The sequence below is a fragment of the Macaca thibetana genome, chromosome X, assembly GCF_024542745.1.
Source record: "Macaca thibetana thibetana isolate TM-01 chromosome X, ASM2454274v1, whole genome shotgun sequence".
Lineage (NCBI taxonomy): Eukaryota > Metazoa > Chordata > Mammalia > Primates > Cercopithecidae > Macaca > Macaca thibetana.
The window spans coordinates 124,992,834-125,013,870 of NC_065598.1; the positions used below are offsets into that span (position 1 = coordinate 124,992,834).

Below are 21,037 nucleotides of genomic sequence, written 5' to 3' on the forward strand. Positions count from 1 at the left end.
ACCCTGCTCCCATTCCCAAGCTGCGTTTTGTTACAATTTTTTTTATATAGGGTCTTGCTATGTTGGCCAAGGCAGTCTCGACCTCCTGGCCTCAAGCAATCCTCTCGCCTCCGCCTGCCAAAGTGTTGTGATTACAGGCGTGAGCCACCGCGCCCGGCCTCAAGCTGTGTTTTAAACCTCTATTCCTAATTCCCTGTGTGAGCTCAGCAAAAGATTGGGCTCTCTGGGCAGCCTCGGGTTTCTTTCATCTTCAGAATGGGGGCAGTAATCTCTGAAGTGGGCCCGAGTGTGCTGTGTGCTCTTATCTCCCATCTCGTCCTATGTCCAACATCAACCCCCGTGCGAGGGCATAAGACCAGTTCCCTTAAGATACAACGCAAACATGTGGCAGAGCTGGAGAGTACGGAATAATGAGAGATGGAAAGAGTGGAAGCGAGATGGGGTTTCGCGCAAGGGGTGTGGCCCCAAAGGAAGGTGCGGGAAAAGGTAGGGGTTAAACCTCTATTCGGAATTAACCACCTTCATGGATTTAACCATCTTTCCAAAGCTCCTCCTCTCTCTAACGTTGAAGCGGGACTAAGTAGCAGCAATAGGTTCCCTCCCCACCCCCCTCCCACCCCATCCCCGCAACCTTAAGCAGCCGATCTTAAGGACCAAGTACTGAGGAATGGGCTGTCGTTTCCGACCTCCACCCCTCAACAATTGGGATCGCCTTAGTTTCTCCCCGGAGTCGAGCATTTGCCTGCACTTTAAAAAAAAAAAAAAAAAAAATCCCAAACCTGGACCCCCTTTGGGGAGGGGGTTAACAGTTTCCTTAAGTTTTCTCTAGTCTGAGTAAAGGACTTCCTTCTACTCGTCCTCAACTACCCCCTGGGGCTTCAGCGGGGGGCCCGAGAGCTCGGGTCTGGGTCGGGGGCCGAGCAGGCTGCGCTGCCCCTCCAGGATTTCCTGCACTCGACGCGGCGAGGCCGGCTCGAACTTCGGCCTCCGACGAAGGCAACTCCGCTTCCCTTTAAAATACAGCAACTCCCGGCCCCCGCCCCCGCCCCTCGGGCCGCCTCCTCCCCCTCCCCCTCCCCCTCCGCCCCCGCCCAGGCCCCGGCTCCTCCCCGAGCCCTAGGCGTGGGGGCCTCCTTGCCACCTGCCCGCTGCCCATCCCACATGCAAAGCGTGACCGCCGGGGAAGGAAGCCGAGCGCGCGCGCCCACACCGGCCCTGCGCCGCGGCGACAGCGAGCAGCTCGCCTACTCCGTCCGTCTGCGCTTACCCAGCATGCACTTCCAGGCCCTGAGCTATCTCGGAGCCGCAGCCCCGGGGTCAGAGCGGCCGGAAGAAACAGGAAGTTTGGGACGGTCCTAGTCGTGGGGCCGGGAGTCCTAAAAGGCAGGCCCTGAACTCCGTGCTGCCTCTCCCTTCCCCCGCTCCCTCTCTCTGGCGGACTTCCCTGGGGTCCGTTTCGGGGGCTGGCCTGAACTCCGAAAATCCAGATGTGTTTGGGGGTCATTCAAGGCACACTCCCAGGGTTCCCTTCGCGGTAGCATCTCCTGGCTTTATGGATCGAGGGGTGGGAGGAGGAGGGAGTGCTCCCGCCCTGGTGGGGTGGTAGTCTCCGAGGGGGCGTTGTCTTCTGCCCGCCGAGAGGGGGAAGGACGCTAGACTGGGGTGGAGGTTGGGGGGCTGGAGATTTGTCTCCCACGGTCAATTCCTGAGCGGATAGGGCAGTGGTTAGAACCTGGGGCAGTGGTTAGAACCTGAGGCAGAGTGCGGACTTACTGGCCCTCCTTCCCACGGCCAGTTAGCTTTGCTCTAATCTGCCCTCCACTTTGACTTAGGCTGCCCCATTATCCTCAGCACCATCTCACAGACCTGCGCTGCTGCTCACCAGGGGCACCGGGCAAGGGAGCCCCATTCCTAGTGCAGAGAACACAAAGGGCATGCCTGTTGAAAGTGATCTCCATTCGCACACCCCTTTGGCCAGGCAGGAAGGACTGGACTCTCACTTCCCTTGGCTTCCCTCTCAATCCCCACCCTACCTCAGCGTTAGCTAAACCACTGACCCAGGCAACCTCAACTGTCCCCACATGAACCTCTCGCTGGCCTGTAGCTGAAAGGAGTGTGGGTCACAGTTGATCCCAGTGGGCCATTTTGATATCAGTATGCCATCTGGCCAATCCTTTTCGGCTTGTGCAGACTAGTCGTTTGTGTGGACATACTCATTCTATAGCTTCACATTGCCAGCCAGGGACTTCTCCCTTCCCGCTCACTAGAGGTTTCCAAGTTCTCCTTGATGCCATCGACTCATTGCATCTTCCTAGATTTGCTGAGAGGAGGTGGTGGGGAGTGAAGAACTAGGAAGAATATTTTGGAGGTGGAAAACTGAAGATGAAAACTCATTGACTGTAGAATGATTGTAAAGTGAGACTGTCACGGCCGAGTTTCCATTACAGACATTCCCAGGCAGAATTAATTGGGCTTTCCCCTGTGCTCCCATAGATTAGAATTTATACCTCTATTATCACATTGTATTGTAATTATTTGTTGACATGTTTCTCTCCCCCATAGATGGGGAGCTCCTGGAGGGCAGAGACTATGCCTTATTTATCTCCAGAGCTCCCTGCACAGATCCTTGCTTACAAAAGAGATATTGAATAAACGTACTAGAAATGGAAGGGGATCCAACGGGATGAACTTCAGGATCTTGTTCAGCACTAATATCCTGTGATGCAACTTAAACATGCGCCCACAGATATTCTCACGTTCATGTAAACACACAAACAAAGCAAATACACAAAATACCATCATGCCACAGTCGGGGTGTCACTCCTTGGAAAGTGAACAGATGTTACATGATGCCAAGTAAATGGCCTTTTGAAAGTTGAATCTCCAAACCTAAACATCTGAAGTGTCGACAGGCAACGTCATAACTGGTTGGGCTGATTTTGTTTCACTGCCCTGACTTTTTAAGCAGCCACAGCCCTACATAGTAGAAACAGTGAACATCTGAGCTTGAAAGGGCCCTGAGATGCTCTGGTACAAGTCTTTTCATTTTACAGATGAGAAGGTCCCTGGTCCAAAGTCAGACAGGAGCAGAAATGTCAGTCCTGTAATTCTTGACACTTAGAGCTTGCACATGTGTGACACGTTTGTATGCAGACACCTGCCTGAACCTGCACACATGGCTGCTGACATGCATAAACATGGTTGCATCCCCAACCACGTGTGCCACCACGACACAGGGGTACACCCTTCCCCCAAAACTTACCAAGCAAGTGAAGATGGCCCTATCCCAGCGTAGGGGGAGGCAGGGCTGGCTGTTGCTGATCAGAGAAGGGAAGGCAGGGGTCACCTGGGCTGGGCAGCCCTTGCCAGAGAGTGAAGGGGACCGAGAAGCCCATAGGTTTGCAGCTGTCATTGAATGTGCTCGGCTCACCCAGCTCCCCTCGGTTCTTCTCCGTCTCTCGGTCTGCAGAGGGCGAGGAGAGGAGACATTCCCGGCTCATTCCAGCGAGCCGTGTGCACGCTGCAGGCGTGGTATGTGAGTAAGCGGCGCTCTTCCAGCTGCTGCCTTATACTTTGAGGGCTGACAGGCCACCCCCTCCCCCTAAACAAAACTGTGTAGTGGGGCCGCGGTCACCCACCACTGGCCTCTCTTCACACGGGCATGATTAAGGCAACCAGGACCGTAGCAAGCCCTTCTCAAAAGGAGAGAAATTATGGCTTTTTCTCCACCTCGCCTGACCGCCTTTTCCTAGGGGATCTCCTCTCTCAGACCCACCTCCAACTGGAAATCTGCGCAGAGTTAACCCCCCGCCTGCCTCAGATAGCCTCACTACAGCACACTCTTGTAACACTCCAGTGGAGAGTATGAACCCTAATCATAGGTGCCTGCTCATATTTCCCATTAGGGTCCTGTCTCCCACCTCCACCCCATTTAATACTATCATCCCTGTCTTTGTATAGTGCTTCACAGCTTTCAAAGCACTCTCCCATGCATGTCTTACTTCACCCTTACCACACCTCATAAGGCAAGTATTAGTAGCTTCACTTTAGACACCAGGAGGCTGAAGCTCAGAGAAGATAAGCAAGCTGCCCAAGGTCACACAGTTGATGCACTGGGGTAGGGCAGGTCTACAATCTCCATCTTTGACTACAAAGCACAGTCTGTTCACTCTGCCACCCTAATGTCCAGTTGATATCCAGCTCTTCAAAAGGAGGGGGCTGTCATTCTGCTGCTTTTTTTCTTTTAAAAATTATTATTTTCTGACCAGGCACAGTGGCTCATACCTGTAATCCCAGCACTTTGGGAGGCTGAGGCAGGCGGATCACTTGAGTTCAGGAGTTCGAGATCAGCCTGGCCAACATGGTGAAACTCTGTCTCTACAAAAATACAAAAATTAGCCAGGCGTGGTGGTGCAGGCCTGTAGTCCCAGCTACTCAGGAGGCTGAGTCAGGAGAATAGCTTGAGGAGGCGGAGGTTGCAGTTAGCCGAGATTGTGCCACCACACTCCAGCCTGGACGACAGAGAGAGACTCTGTCTCAAAAAAAAAAAAAAAAAAAAAAAAGTAAAATTATTTTTATTTTAGAGACAGGGTCTTGCTATGCTGCCCAGGCTGGAGGGCAGTGACTATTCACAGGTGCAGTCATAGCACAGTGCAGCCTCAAACTCATTTTTCTGCTTCTTTTATACCTCCAGAGCACCTGATATAGGACTGGCTTTGTACATGTTGGGCATTCCCAGGCCAGGGTAGCCAGACAGACCCACCATACAACCTGCCAGGGAATCCGGGAAACTCCAGGACAGGAGACACTTGCAGGCTAATGGTGGTGTGCACCACCAGAGTCTTCCGCAGCTCCCGGCCCTTCTATCTGACTCAAGTTGCTGGGGCGGAGAGCAGTGCCAAGGCAGAGAGGAGAGCATCCCTCCATGTAGACCCCAGCTCTTCCCTCCCCCTCTCCTCTGGGGCTTCAGCGTGTCCGGAGCTCATGAATAAAGCTAATATTGGAACTAGTCGTATACTAGTATACTAGTCGGAGAGGGGCTGTTGTCTAGATCCTCCCTTGCAGGGACGGGTTGTGCCAATAGAATGCCCCGAGGCCCCAGCCCTCTCGTGATGGTTGGCTGGAACTAAGGCGTCCCCCTCCCTCGCCCTTTTATGAGTCTCAGCTGATTTCCCTGGAGGGCGGCCCCACTAGCCAGCGCCCCCCATCCGCTACTGGACTCCCTCACTATACCTGGGCCCCGCCCCAACTGTCCTCAGGGGCGGGGCCAGCCCGAGGGCAAGCTGGGGCAGGAAGTGGTTGCAATTACACACTCCCGCCCCACACTGGCTGCCACTGCCAGAGTGACAATGCTAATTCGGCTGGCCCCAAACGTCAGGGCAAGGGCTAGAAGAGGGCTCAACCAGGGAAGCTCCTGGGCTGGAACGAAGCTCTTTTCCTGAGAGAAGGGAGTTTCCGACGTTAGGCTAGGTTGGAAGCCTCAACGGATTGCTGGTCACGTCCAGGGATGAAGGGAGGGGGTCGTGGGTCTCTTTCCCCACCCCGACATGGCAGTCACTCACACCGTCATCTCTTTTTAACCTGGCCACTAGCTGACAGCAGCTTTCCCAGCTGCTTGGGCCCCCTGCTCGCAACTGCCAAGACAGACAGCTCTGATCCCTCCCACCAGGAGAAGATGGGCTTTGATCCTCTACTACTGCAAACCACCACAGCACCGTGGTTTTTATATCCCCTATTCCTCCCTCGTTTCTTAGGCATTCCCATCTGGGGCGGCTCTGGGCCAGGTGGAGGGCATGACTGGTATGGCCACAGCTATGGGCTGAGAACCATGTAGAGAGAGGGATGGATGGGGGAATTTGAGAATGTTTGGGTGGGATGACTTCAGAACTCTCTGGGTTGGGCTTTCACTGAAAGCATCGCTAGCTCAAAAAATTGGGGCTACATTAGAGGAATGGAGGTAGAAGGGGGCTCAGCGAATAGACTGGACAAATGAAAGAACATACGTTAGTCGGGGTGCGGTGGCTCACGCCTGTAATCCCAGCACTTTGGGGGGCCGAGCCAGGTCTATCACCTGAGGTCAGGAGTTCAAGACCAGCCTGGCCAACATGATGAAACCGTGTCTCTACTAAAAATACAAAAATTAGCTGGGCGTGGTGGTACCTGTAGTCCCAGCTACTTGAGAGGTTGAGGCAGGAGAATCACTTGAACCCGGGAAGCAGAGGTTAACAGCGAGCCGAGACGGTGCCATTGCACTCCAGCCTGGGCAACAAGAGCGAAACTCCATCTCAAAAAACAAGCAAACATAAAACAAACAAAAAAAACTTGAGTATGTGAGGGAATGGGGATGGATGAGTGAAGTAGGTTTCTTAAAAGGCCCAGAAACCCAGTAGATACAGTGGGGGACTCTTTTTTCTCTTTTTTTTTTTTTTTTTTGAGATGGAGTCTCACTCTGTTGCCAGGCTGGAGTGTCGTGGGGTCATCTCAGCTCACTGCAAATTTTTGGTTTTTTGGTTTTTTTTGAGACAGAGTTTCGCTCTTGTCACCCAGGCTGGAGTGCAATGGCAGCATCTCAGCTTGCTGTAACCTCTGCTTCCCGGGTTCCAGTGATTCTCCTGCCTCAGCCTCTCAAGTAGCTGGGACTACAGGTACCACCACGCCCAGCTAATTTTTGTATTTTTAGTAGAGACAGGGTTTCATCATGTTGGCCAGGCTGGTCTGGAACTCCTGACCCCAAGTGATCTGCCCACCTCAGCCTCCCAAAGTGCTGGGATTAGAGGTGTGAGCCACTGTGCCCGGCCCAAATTTTAGTATTTTTATTAGAGACAAGATTTCATCATGTTGGCCAGGCTGGTCTTGAACTCCTGACCTCAAGTGGTCTGCCCGCCTTGGCCTCTCAAAATGCTGGGATTACAGGCGTGAGCCACCATAGTGGGGACTCCTCTTTTCCCTTCCCCAGCATCTTCTCCTGCAAGCCTAGGTTCCTATGTCTGCACTTTGTGAAGCATGAATTTAGGGCTTGCCTCCCCAGCTTCAGAGCCCCATTTCACATCCTCCTAATAGCTTCAGGGAACCCTCCTTTCCTTGTTCTATTGAAATTGCTCCCTTTCTCCCATGGCAGGCCTGCCCAATTTGCTGAGGTGGGCTGGGGCTCACTTTAGGGCTGCCTAAAGAGGAGGATCTCCCTTCCTCACTCTGCATGAGTTAAAGACTTGGCATCCCAGCTTGGGGGGCTAGCTGGCCAACAGCCCTTTTCCCCAGGGTGCCAGGCTCCCTGGAGACTGGGAAGCTGAGTCATAGGCAACTTCAGGCTCCACAGACAGCACAGCAAGAGAAAGAAGGAGGAAGAAAAAGAAAAGGGTGAAAAAAAATAGCCGGTCAGGCACAGTTGTTCACGCCTGTAATCCCAGCACTTTGGGAGGTGGAGGGGAGGCGTGGATTAGTTGAGGCCAGGAGTTCGAGACCAACCTGGCCAACACGGCAAAAACCTGTCTCTAATAAAAATACAAAAATTAGCTCGGTGTGGTGATGTGTGCCTGTAATCCCAGCTACTCTGGAGGCTGAGGCAGGAGAATCAGCTGAACCCAGGAGTCGAGGTTGCAGTGAGCTGAGATCGTGCCACTGTACTCCAACCTGGGCAACAGAATGAGAGAGACTCCAGAAAGAGAGAAAAAGAGAAAGCGAGGAAGAGAGGGGAGGGGAGGGGAGGAGAGGGAGAAAGAGAAAGAGAAAAAAGCCCACCATGTTTGTCTGTTAATAGAGTGCAGGAGGGCCTCCTGGTCCTGCCTTAGCCTTGCTTCACTCGCACTGGAGATAGAGATCACAATCAGAAGATTGTCTTTGAATATGAAGGACGACGACAGGACCCAGGATCAAATAAAGGAATAGGGATGGAAGTGTTTTGTAAACTATTAAGTTGTGTACAGATGTGAGGGATTACTATTATTTTTAATATGCATTATAAAATTTCATTTTTCTCCCATGGATCTGGTTTATCCAATATTATTCTTTTTTTTTTTTTTTTTTTTTTTTTTGAGACGGAGTCTCGCTCTGTCGCCCAGGCTGGAGTGCAGTGGTGCAATCTTGGCTCACTGCAAACTCCACCTCCCGTGTTCACGCCATTCTCCTGCCTCAGCCTCCCGAGTAGCTGGGACTACAGGTACCTGCCACTACACCCGGCTAATTTTTTGTATTTTCAGTAGAGACAGGGTTTCACCATGTTAGCCAGGATGGTCTTGATCTCCTGACCTCGTGATCCACCCGCCTCGGCCTCCCAAAATGCTGGGATTACAGGCGTGACCACCACACGGGCCTCCAATATTCTTCTTCTTCTATTTTTTCTTTTTCTTTTTTTTTTTTTTTTTGAGCTTGAGTCTCGCTCTGTCGCCCAGGCTGGAGTGCAGTGGCACAATCTTGGCTCACTGCAAGCTCCGCCTCCCGATTCACGCCATTCTCCTGCCTCAGCCTCCTGAGTAGCTGGGACTACAGGCAATCACCACCACGGCTGGCTAATTTTTTGTATTTTTAGTAGAGACAGGGTTTCACCGTGTTAGCCAGGATGGTCTCAATCTCCTGACCTCGTGATCTGCCTGCCTCAGCCTCCCAAAGTGCTGGGATTACAGGCGTGAGCTACCATGCCTGGCCCCCAATATTCTTCTTAATACAGGAGCATGGCAGAGGCAGGTTAGCCCTGGGGGTTTGGAGCTCCAGATGAAGCCTTGTGTGTGTGTCTGTGTGTGAGAGAGAGAGAGAGAAAGAGAGAAACATGTCTTGCTACATCTGTACCCTCAATACCCAGAACGAGCCAGAGAAAGGAGCTCAAGTGTTCACTGTCTGTCCATTGAATGGCTGATGGAATGAAATCAGGGAGGGGTGCGCCAACCCTTTGGCCTCCTCTGTTGCTGGTATAGTACTGATTTTGTACAGATGGGTCTCAGCTCCTTTCAGCTGCAGGAATCATGTCCTACAAACCCAGTCTCCCAAGTGCTGCTGAGTCCCTGCAAGTCTGTGGCAGCAGGTTGCTGTACCCCTGGATGTCTCTGTCACAACAAGAGGCTTGGTGTTCAGAGGCTCAGCACACAGCCAAGGCCATTCACACCACAGGTTATTGCTATTTGAGTCTTTTCAAGGGCCTTCAGGATCCTGCAAAGCCTTGGAACCGTTCTGAACATCAATCAGCAAACAAATGGGGTCATGGATGGGGAAGCACTTTGTGACCCGCAAAGCCCCATACAAACGTAAGGGATTATTGCATTGTATTGCAAAAAAAGCATTCCGATTCTTTGAGGATTGTAGTTATTTGGGTTTTGGCACACAGGAGTCTACTGCATTATAAAATGTGTATGTGTGGGAGTGCCTGTCGTGCGTGTGCATGTTCAGGGTTAGGATCTGTACATAGAAACCTACCTGGCCAAATAGCACATACAAAGGGTCACTTAGACCACACAAAGTCGATATTGGTGAGTTATCAAGAATTCCCTGCCCCTCTATCTTTTTCAATATGCTTTTTTTTTTTTTTTTTTTTTTTTTTTTCTGAGACGGACACTCGCTCTGTCTCCCAGGCTGGAGTGCAGTGGCACAATCTCAGCTCACTGCAACCTCTGCCTCTGGGTTCAAGCGATTCTTCTGCCTCAGTCTCCTGAGTAGCTGGGACTACAGGCACACACCACCACGCCCGGCTAATTTTTGAATTTTTTTCAGTGGAGACGGGGTTTCACCATATTGGCCAGGCTGGTCTCGAACTCCTGACCTCTTGATCTGCCCACCTTGGCCTCCCAAAGTGTTGGGATTACAGGCGTGAGCCACCGCGCCAGGCCTCAATATGCTTTTATATAGGTGCTCTCATTGGATTCTCCTCACAACACTATGCCACTGTTAAGTTTCCCTGAGTTGAGTTTAGTCCAATAAAGTACACCGTGAGCTTGGAGGAATCTACTTTTGAGACTTGCAGGCCTGGGAGAAATTTTCAGGCAGAGAAAAACATGGTCTGTGTAGGTCCTGGCAGGACACTCCAGACCCGTGCCAACTTCCTTCCATTCTCTGTCCCCACAGAGCAGCTCTACAATGCCTCCATGATGACCTCCAGACCAAGAAGAAGGCTCTCTTTCAGTCAGACATTCAGTCAACAAACACACATTGAACGCTTTCGTATTGGTGCCAGGCTTTCTGCTAGGTCCTGGCACTACAGAGATGAAGAAGCCTTCACTGCTCCTCATTCATCCCTCACCTCTCCAGCACAGGTTTCGTGGCATCTTCCCCCTTCAAGGCTTGCCTTGATGTTCATTTTATTCTGCTAAGCAAAGGCGGGGCTAATGGTTTTGAATCCAGCCTGGTTATCCGGTCTCGGAGCAACAAGGGACCCTTTTGGAGAGGGCAACACTTAGAACATCAAATGGGGCTCTCAGCCGTGGGCAGTGGGTATCACAAAACTCCAGAGGAGATGCAAGCCTGTTTGAGTTGCTTTTTGTCCACACCCTTGAAAATTCAGGAGACAAAATCATGTGATCGGCCTTGTGTTGAGACAGCATTCTCACCTCAGCTTCAGGTCTGGAAGGCCTCTCTGGTAAGTCCAGCACAGGCTGTCACATTTTTGGGGGGCAGTTAAGGGGCTTTATATTTGGCCCCCAAGACATAGCCATGTGCATCCTTAGTGGTGAAATTATTATTATTGGTTTTTTTTTGAGACAGTTTTGCTCTGTTGCCTGGGCTGGAGTGCAGTGGCGCCATCTCGGCTCACTGCAACCTCTGCCTCCTGGGTTCAAGCAATTCTTGTGCCTCAGCATCTCGAGTAGCTGGGATTACAGGTGCCCGCCACAATGCCCAGCTAATTTTTTGTATTTTTAGTAGAGATGGGGTTTCGCCATGTTGCCCAGACTGGTCTCAAACTCCTGAACTCAGGCAATCCACCCGCCTCAGCCTCCCAAAGTCCTGGGATTACAGGCTTGAGCCACCGTGCCCAGGTTCAGTGGTGAAATTCTAGTTAGTTAGAATACTCAGGCAGAATGACATACCAGATTTTGGAATTTTCTTTTCTTTCTTTCTTTTTTGAGACAGAGTCTCAAAAGTGATTCTCCTACCTTAGCCTCCCTAGTAGCTAGGACTACAGGCACACGCCATCACACCCAGCTAATTTTTGTATTTTTAGTAGAGACAGGGTTTCACCATGTTGCCCAGGCTGGTCTCGAACTCTTGATCTCAAGTGATCTGCCCACCTCGGCCTCCCAAGGTGCTGGGATTACAGGCATAAGCCACTACACCGGCCAATGTGTAGGCTTTTATCCCTCACCTCCCTCCCACCCTTTCCCCTGAGACCCAAAAGTCCTTTGTATCATTCTTATGCCTTTGCATCCTCATAGCTTAGCTCCCACTTATGAGTGAGAACATATGATGTTTGGGTTTCCATCCCTGAGTTACTTCACTTAGAATAATGGTCTCCAGTTCCATCCAGGTTGCTGCAAATGCCATTATTTTGTTCCTTTTTATGACTGAGTAGTATTCCATTGTGTGTGTGTGTATATATATATATACACACATTCACAATTTTTTCTTTTTTTTAGACTGTCTTGCTCTGTCACCCAGGCTGGAGTGCAGTGGTGCGATCTTGACTCACTGCAAGCTCTGCCTCCATGGATCAAGCGATTCTTATGACCTAGCCTCCTGAGTAGCTGGGATTACAGGCATGTGCCACCACGTCCGGCTAATTTTTGTATTTTTAGTAGAGACAGGGTTTTGCCATGTTGGCCATGGCTGGTCTCGAACTCCTGGCCTCAAGTGATCTGCCTGTCTTGGCCTCCCAAAGTGCTGGGATTACAGGCATGAGCCACCCCCCATACCCGGCATATCTATCTATCTGTCTGTCTGTCTATCTATCTATCTATCTATCTATCTATCTATCTCACAATTTCCTTATCCACTCGTTGATTGATGGGCATTTGGGCTGGTTCTATATTTTTGCAATTTTGAATTGTGTTGCTATAAACATGCCTGTGCAAGTATCTTTTACGTATGACTTTTTTTTTTACTTTTTTTTTTTTTTTTTTTTGAGGCAGAGTCTCGCTCTGTCGCCCAGGCTGGAGTGCAGTGGCCAGATCTCAGCTCACTGCAAACTCCGCCTCCCGGGTTCACGCCTTTCTCCTGCCTCAGCCTCCCGAGTAGCTGGGACTACAGGCACCCGCTGCCATGCCTGGCTAATTTTTTGTATTTTTAGTAGAGACGGGGTTTCACCATGTTCGTCAGGATGGTCTCGATCTCCTGACCTCGTGATCCGCCCGCCTCAGCCTTCCAAAGTGCTGGGATTACAGGCGTGAGCCACCGCGCCCGGCTTTTTTTTTTTTTTTTTTTTGAGACGGAGTCTTGCTCTGTCTCCCAGGCTGGAGTGCAGTGGCACAGTCTCGGCTCACTGCAAGCTCCACTTCCCGGGTTCACGCCATTCTCCTGCCTCAGCCTCCTGAGTAGCTGGGACTACAGGTGCCTGCCACTACGCCCAGTTAATTTTTTTTTTTTTTTTTTTTGTATTTTTAGTAGAGACGGGGTTTCACCATGTTAGCCAGGATAGTCTCGATCTCCTGACCTCGTGATCCTCCCGCCTTGGCCTCCCAAAGTGGTGGGATTACAGGTGTGAGCCACTGCACCCTGGTTGTTGTTGTTGTTATTGTTGTTGTCGTTGTTGTTTTGAGATGGAGTCTCTGTCACCCAGGCTGGAGTGTACTGGCATGATCTCGGCTCACTGCAAGCTCTGCCACCCGGGTTCAAGCGATTCTCCTGCCTCAGCCTCCTGAATATCTGAGATTACAGGCATGTGTCACCATGCTCAGCTAACTTTTGTATTTTTAATAGAGATGGGGGTTTCACTATGTTGCCAGGCTGGTCTTGAACTCCTTACCTCATGATCCACCCGCCTCAGCCTCAGAGAGTGCTGGGATTACAGGCATGAGCCACTGGGCCTGGCTAGTATGACTTATTTTCCTCTGGATAGATATTCAGTAGTGGGATTGCTGGTTCAAAAGGTAGTTCTACTTTTAGTTCTTTAAGGAAAGAGGTGGAGTTTTGCTATATGGCCCAAGCTGGTGTTGGACTCCTGGCCTGAAGTGATCCTCCTGTCTTGGCTTCCCAAAATGCTGGCTTTACAGGCTTGAGCCACTGTGCCTGGTCTATGATTCCATGTAAATGAAATATCCAGAATAGGCAAATCCACAGAAACAGAAAAAAGATAGGTAATTGCCAGAGGTTGAGGGGAGGGGGAAACAAGGAGCAACTGCTTGACAGGTAGGGAGTTTCATTTTAGGGTGATGAAAACAATTTGGAACTAGAGAGGTAGTGGTTGTACAGCACTGGGAATGTACTAAATACCAGTGAATTTTACATCTTAAAGTGTTTTTGTTTGTTTGTTTGTTTGAGACGGAGTCTCAATCTCTCACCCAAGCTGGAGTGCAGTGGCACGATCTTGGCTCACTGCAATCTCCGCCTCCTGGGTTCAAGTGATTCTCCTACCTCAGCCTCCCGAGTAGTAGCTGGGACTACAGGCACCCACTGCCACACCCAGCTAATTTTTGTATTTTTAGTAGGGACAGGGTTTCACCATATTGGCCGGGCTGGTCTCAAACTGCTAACCTTGTGATCTGCCCGCCTCGGCCTCCCAAAGTGCTGGGAGTACAGGTGTGAACCACTGTGCCTGGCAGTTAATTTCATATGAATTTGACTTCAACTGACTAAAAATGTACTAGTTGGACAAGCTTGGGCAAGTCATCACTGAATCTCTCTGTACCTGAATTTCTTCATTTATAAAAGGGGAAAGATATAGTACCTACATTATGGGGTTGTTATGAGTATTAAATAAGCTAATATTTGTAAAGTCCTTCGATCGGTGTCTGGCACATACTAAGTGACATATAACTGTGTGTCAAATGGGGTCCATGAAGGGAAAGAAATAATAAAAAACCCTTGGTAGTGAAACGTTTGGGGATCTATGGTAAAGATGAAAAGGAAAAAAGTGCTTAATGTCCTTCAAGATGTAGTCCCAGAACCCACTGGTTCTATAATTTACTGTAGAGATTGTTTGAAATGCAAAGTAAGAGGCACCACCCCAACCTATTCAATAAAACCCTAAGTGGGATGGTGCCTTGGAATCTAAATTTTAGGGAGCTGTCCCAGGTGATTCTGATGTACATTAAAGTTTGAGAAAATTTGGTAAGAGTATAAACTGAATGTGTACTAAAGGCAGAACATTCATTCCCTAGATTGTAAAGAAAAAAAAATCCAAATCCCAGGTTTCAACTTGTTTTTAAATCATCTTCTAACTTTCATCACAAAGTGGACAATTCCCGTGGAGCTCTTGCAGTTTAATGAGCAAGAACAGGCACACAAGAATACATATAAACACACATCACACACACACACACACACACACACACACACACACACACAGAGAGAGAGAGAGAGAGCCGAACTAAGAATGGTATCTTTACTGAGTTATCTATAGCTCGTGACACTATGTGCTTACTCTCTGCTGTTAATGCTAGAAGCTCTATGCTGTGCTGCGTGGAGGACACAGGAAAACGTGGCCCTTGCTGTCCAGATATTTACAAATTCTAAGAGACAAGATGGCTACACTGGGGTGTCTGTAGGTGGTTGGTTTGAGAAGTGTGGTGTGTGTGGGGACAGAGGATTGATAGAAGGCATGGTGGGCAGGACTTCAGGGGACCCATGCCCCTACTGCTCCTCATGAATGCCTACTTGTCAGTCAATCCCAAAGTATTCATGGAGTGTGGTCTGCACAAATGCTGCCAGGCATTATGGGGAATGCTGACTTCTGTGACAAGATGCCTGCTCTCAGATGGGGCTGTCTAACTAAGGAACAGGCACAGAAGAGTGCTAAACTGTGCAGTACTTACCTACAGGGCCAAGAGTTCAGGGACGAGAGGACTTCTCAGAGGCAAAGGCATTACCTGAAAGCTTCATGTAGGTGGGGCTCAAAGGATTTGGCCAGGTGGAGGGGAGCTCAGGTGTAGGTACATTAAATGGATCAAGAATGATGCGGCCGGGCGCGGTGGCTCAAGCCTGTAATCCCAGCACTTTGGGAGGCCGAGACGGGCGGATCACGAGGTCAGGAGATCGAGACCATCCTGGCTAACACGGTGAAACCCCCGTCTCTACTAAAAAATACAAAAAACTAGCCGGGCGCAGTGGCGGGCGCCTGTAGTCCCAGGTACTCGGGAGGCTGAGGCAGGAGAATGGCGTGAACCCGGGAGGCGGAGCTTGCAGTGAGCTGAGATCTGGCCACTGCACTCCAGCCTGCGCGGCAGAGCGAGACTCCGTCTCAAAAAAAAAAAAAAAAAAAAGAATGATGTAAGTGGGTTCTGCAAGGCACCTCAGTCCCTGCTAACATCCCTAAGCCTGTACAGAATCACCACCACGGCAAGAGAAAAGCAGTACCCCGAATTCAGTGGAATTTGTTGAGTACCCACTAATGTGGGCCACTGAAATGGGTGCTGTTCTTCAATATTCTTTAGTCTCTTTGGGGCAAGAGGTAATAATTTTGCTGAAAGTTCTTGCTAAATTTTATTCTATTCTCCTTCCGAAAAATACCTCTTTTTCTTTATGTTCAGGTTGTGAGTTTTATTCCTAGGCTTAAATGAAGCAGGTGCTCTCAAGTTCTGAACTCTAAAAATTCCTTATTATTTTTTAAACTACTATGGAGCATCTACTGGGTGCCAGGCACTGTTCTAAGTGCTTAACATACAAGAACTCATGTGATCCTTATAACGTTTGCTTCTTCTTCTTCTTTTCTATATACAGAGATGGGGTTTCACCATATTGCCCAGGTTGATCTCGAACTCCTGACCTCAACTGATCCACCCGCCTTGGCTACCCAAAGTGTTGGGATTACAGGCATGAGCCACTGCGCCCGGCCCTTATAATGTTTTCAGGAGGTACTTATTAGCCCCCATTTCACAAATGAGGAAATTGAGGCTCAGAGAAAAGTATGCAAGGCAATAGTGCTAGGAAGTGGTGGAGCCAGTATTCAAACCATGTCTGTCTAACTTCGGAGATTGTGTGCTTAACCACTGAGTGGGAAGAGAAAGACCAAAAGAGACACAGACTTTAAAATGAGTCTTCGGCAAGAAGGGAAGTCAAGTCTGGGCCTCAGCTTCTTAAAACAAGTCCTACTCTGTGCCAAGGTGGGAGGTCTTGGGGGGAGATGAAGGAGGCTGTGATACACAGATGAGAAGTACTGAGTCCTTTTATCCAAGGAACTTAAAATCTAGTCGGAGAGATAGACAGGCAGAGTGTAGAAGTGCTAACTAAAGGGACAAGCTAAAAACTGTTGGGGGTACCCCAGAGGAGCAGTCAACTTCCATAGGGAGGGTGTGGGTGTCAGGGAAAGGGGCATGAGAGAATGGTCTTTTGTTGGTTTGTTTGTTTGTTGTTTGAGACAGAATCTCGCTCTGTCACCCAGGCTAGAGTGCAGTGGCAGGATCTCGGCTCACTGCAACCTCTGCCTCCCAGGTTCAAGCGATTCTCCTGCCTCAGCCTCTCAAGTAGCTGGGATTACAGGCGCGTGCCATTACACCCGGCTAAGTTTTGTATTTTAAGTAGAGACGGGGTTTTGCCATGTTGCCCAGGCTGGTATTGAACTCCTGACCTCAAGTGATCCACCCACCTTGACTTCTCAAAGTGCTGGGATTACAGGCGTGAGCCACCGCAGCCGGTTGAGAGAGCTGTCTTGAGTAACAGTTGAGTGAGATTTCAATAAGCTGAGAAGGACATGTAAAAAGCTGTGGGAGGGGCCAGGTGCGATGGCTCATGCCTGTAATCCCAGCACTTTGAGAAGTCAAGGTGGGTGGATCACATGAAATCAGGAGTTCAAGACCAGCCTGGCCAACATGGTGAAACCTTGTCTCTACTAAAAATACATTAGCTGGGTGTGGAGGCACGTGCCTGTAATCCCAGCTACTCAGGAGGCTGAGGCAGGAGAATTGCTTGAACCCGGGAGAGGGAGGTTGCAGTGAGCCAAGATCACGCCATCGCACTCCAGGCTGGGCGACAAGAGCAAAACTCCGTCTCAAAAACAAAAAACAAAAAACAAAAAACCCAACAACAAAAAGTGTGTGAGGCCACTATGGTGGTTCACACCTGTAATCCCAGCACTTTGGGAGGCGAAGAGGGAAGGATCGCTTGAGGCTAGGAGTTCAAGACCAGCCTGGGCAACAAACGAGAACTCAAGAACTCATCTGTACAATTTTTTTTTGAACGAAGTTTCGCTCTTGTTGCCCAAGCTGGAGCCCAATGGTGCGATCTCGGCTCACTGCAACCTCTGCCTCCCAGGTTCAAGCGATTCTCCTGCCTCAGCCTCCTGAGTAGCTGGGATTACAGGCATCTGCCACCACGCCTGGCTAATTTTTGCATATTTGGTAGAGACGGGATTTCACCATGTTGACCAGGCTGGTCTTGAACTTCTGACCTCAGGTGATCCACCCGCCTTGGCCTCCCAAAGTGCTGGGATTACAGGTGTGAGCCACCACACCCAGCCTCATCTGTACAATTTTTTTAAGTGTTAAAAAAAAAAAAAAAAAAAAGGCTGAGGAAGCAGAGCTGACAAAATGGATGCGTTATCCAAGGAATGCCGAGGGGGCCAGTCAGGTCAGAAAAGAGGGCTTGTGAGGGATATGGAAGGAAAGGAGGCTAGAAGTAGATCAGGGAGGGCCCTAAAGGCTAGATGAAGGCTCATGGACTTGATTTTGTTGGCAGTGGCCAACCATAACCAGTTTTTCAGGAGGGCAGATTTCTTAGAGTCCCTTCCACTTCTAGCACTGCATGTTTGATTAAGAACTTTGTTGGCTGGGCATGGTGGCTCACACACCTATAATCCCAGCATTTTGGAAGGCCAAGGCTGGAGGATCACTTGAGCCCAGGAGTTCCAGACCAGCCTGGGCAACATTGCAAGACCCTCTGCCCCCCATCTCTAATGTTAAAAAAAATTAATTTTTAAGAAAGAACTTTGTTTAGAGCCTAGGAGTCTCAGGGAAGAGGCGAGTGGTCAGCAAGCTGAAGAGCTTGACCTGGTGAGGCCTCCGGGGTGATTTCAGCCCCTTTCCTCATTTTCACTCCCTTGGCTATAAAATCCAAAAAGGTTATTGATTGTTTACAGAGTTCAGTTTATCCGGACATGCTGTCTCCCCATCCACACCTGGGGCTCTCAGAGGGCAGAGACCAGGCCATTTGTTCTCTGGGAGCCAGTACTTAGTATCCAGTACTCTGTAGGCAGCTGGAATATATCTACCTTAGCAACCCTTCTTGCAAAAAAGGCTCATGCCTTTGAAATTTACCAATAACAAATAGGGGCAAGGACTCCTCCCCTACCCCACTTGTCCCCTGAAACATAAGTGAAACACTAGAGAGCTCACAGTGTAACACATGGTCACTCTTTCCTGCAGTTTGCACAGCTCTTTCTGTTTCCCCGCCCCGCCCCCCTAACCCGTTCCCTTTCAAGACAGGTAACTTAGAATGAGCCCTTTGGCAGTCCTGAGATCCTAAGTTCCAAAACTAACTTCACCTTCAATTGATTGAGGTGCAGGGAACAAAGGGACAACTAGAAGCTTCAAATTTGCTTCATTCTGATAACTCTAAAGATCTAACCACTGGAATTTTTCTGGGGGGGTGGGGGGCGGGGTGGGGGCATAGGGCTGGGCTGTTTTACCAGCGAGACAAGGGCTCTGATCACAGAACAAAGCAGAGGATTAAACTAATTACCTATGGATTTAGTTAGAGGTTGGTTTGGGGCCTAAATTACCCTGGGACCCCCGAAATGTCCTGCTTTATCTAGTAAGTTTCAGGAGGGCAGAGCCCAGGCCCGTATCACCCTTAGGCCTCTGTGCTACACCTAAGGAGTTTGGTGATGCTGACACTGATAACTCCTGCATGGTCGGGTGCAGTGGCTCACACCTGTAACCCCAGCACTTTGAGACCCTGAGACTGGAGGATCACTTCAGTCCAGCAGTTCAAGACCAGCTGGGTAACATAGCAAGACCTTGTCTCTACTAAAAGTGAAAAAAAAAAAAATTAGCTGGGTGTGGTGGTGGTGGTGCATGCTGTAGCCCCAGCTACTTGGGAGGCTGAGGCAGGAGGATCGCTTGAGTCCAGGAGTTTGAAGTTGCTGTGAGCCATGATTGCACCACTGCACTCCAGCCTGGGCAACAGATTGAGACCCTGTCTCAAAAAAAAAAAAAAAAAAAAAAAAATCCCCAAAAACCAAAAACAAAAAAACTCCAGCATGAATCCAGTAGTTTACGGTATACAAAACTCTTTCCCATCCGTACCTCATTGCTCACGGGATGTTCCTGTGAGGGAGGTAGGGCAGGTACATTGATATCCATATTTAAGAGGTAAAGAGAAGACCAAAATACAGTCCGTGGTATCAGGCTGGCACTACTCAGTCAAATGTCAGGGATTGCTTGAGGTCCCATTACTAGCGATGGGTAAGGAAGGACTAGGACCTGGTTCTTAGCACTTTCCCAAACACCCCTCTTTCCATTACACCAAGCTGCCTCTCTGAGAGTCCAGGCCTTGGTCAGTAGATGTTACTGATGGGAGAAACAATTAAGAAAAGCAATCTGCCTGAAAAAGACTATTTTGGCATTACATGGAGGCGCTATACCATACTGAAAAGAACCCTGGATGTAGAGTTAGGACTACTGGGGTTGAGTCCTGGCTCAGGAACTCACCAGCCATGTGATCTTGAGCAAGCCACTCACAGATGCTCATAGACTCAGTTTCCTCAATTACAACATGGAGAGTTATAGTGAGAAACAAATGAAATAACACAAGTGAAAGAGTTTTGTAAACACTCCAATGCTATACAAAGGTAGGTATTATTATTATTATGGTTATGTTGTGGTTCTAGCCTCAAATAAAATAATCATTAATATCTACATTCTTCACAAGGTTTCCCACAGCTCTCCCCACCCTGCTCCTTGGTTTCCCATCATCTCCTGTAGGGCAGGAAGCCTGGCCCCCAACAGGAAAGGGCTCAGAGGAGCTAGAGCTTCAGCCAGGAAATAATCATCTTGCCCCAACCTTCGTTTCGCCAGATAAATGAGGCAGCCAAATGGTGAGACACGGACTAGTGCGAATCGAGGTGTTCAGGATCTGTTTCGGCCTCAAACCAAGGAGCAAAGTAGCCCTAAAGCCCTAAGGGCTTTCAAGAAATGGAGATTTAGTAATTTCTGGGTTAATTAAAATCAGCGATGACAGTAAACTCAACTTAAATCAAAGCAGAATTGGTGGGGTCTGCATCATTAGGCCCCCGGAGGCGATTTCCTCCCTAATAATGCATTTTGAGTTCACATATTGATTGGCTTAAACAGATCATTTCCAAATCTTCACGTTCCCCTTGATGCAACTTAGGCCAAATATTTTTAAGGGGTGTGTGTGTATGTGTGTGTATATGCGGTGTGCAGGAGTAGGGGTGGGGTGCATGAAAGGTTAGGAGTAGCCAAGTAGAATGTCTTGAGGAGAGGTTCCCAAAGCAAAATAAAATGGCCAGCGCCATGTCCACGTTGCTGGCAATAGCTTTTGACGGTGGTGAGCACAAGCAAGAGGGGTCCTAGAACACCAGGCCTCAGGCAACAGCAAAGCCACTGCAGCCTTAGATAGCTTGCTCCAATGCTCACCCACATCCCTCACACCAGGTGAGGGAGACATACCAGGCAAGGCTCAACTGCCATCTCTAAAGTACTTCCAAAGGAGAGAAGACACATCCAAGCTAAGAGATGGAACCTCTGGGCCTAGCAGGATCGAGGTGGGGTGGGGAGGAGGAGGAGGAAGACATTAATCTGGCAGGGCTTCCTTCTAGTCCAAATGACCCTCTGACTTCCTCAGCATGGATAAATATATAACAAATAATATCAATATATCTGCACATAAAGACTTTTTTCGAATTCCTGCTATTCATTTCAAATTCCGTTTACAAAGCACTGAATCCTCCAGGAACTGCTGGGCACCTCCCCTAATACCCTCTAGGCTGAGGCGATGCCTTTGAAGTCCC

General features: G+C 49.5%; 1 protein-coding gene across 1 annotated transcript in view; it reads left to right on the forward strand.

Moving 5' to 3' along the window:
- The first annotated feature begins 439 nt into the window (after positions 1 to 439).
- Positions 440 to 21,037, forward strand: part of RAB33A (RAB33A, member RAS oncogene family) — a 227,423-nt gene continuing 206,825 nt past the window's right edge. The window contains exon 1 of the mRNA XM_050777478.1: positions 440 to 443. The gene's annotated coding sequence lies outside the window, so the exon portion shown is untranslated. The remainder of the gene's footprint in view (positions 444 to 21,037) is intronic.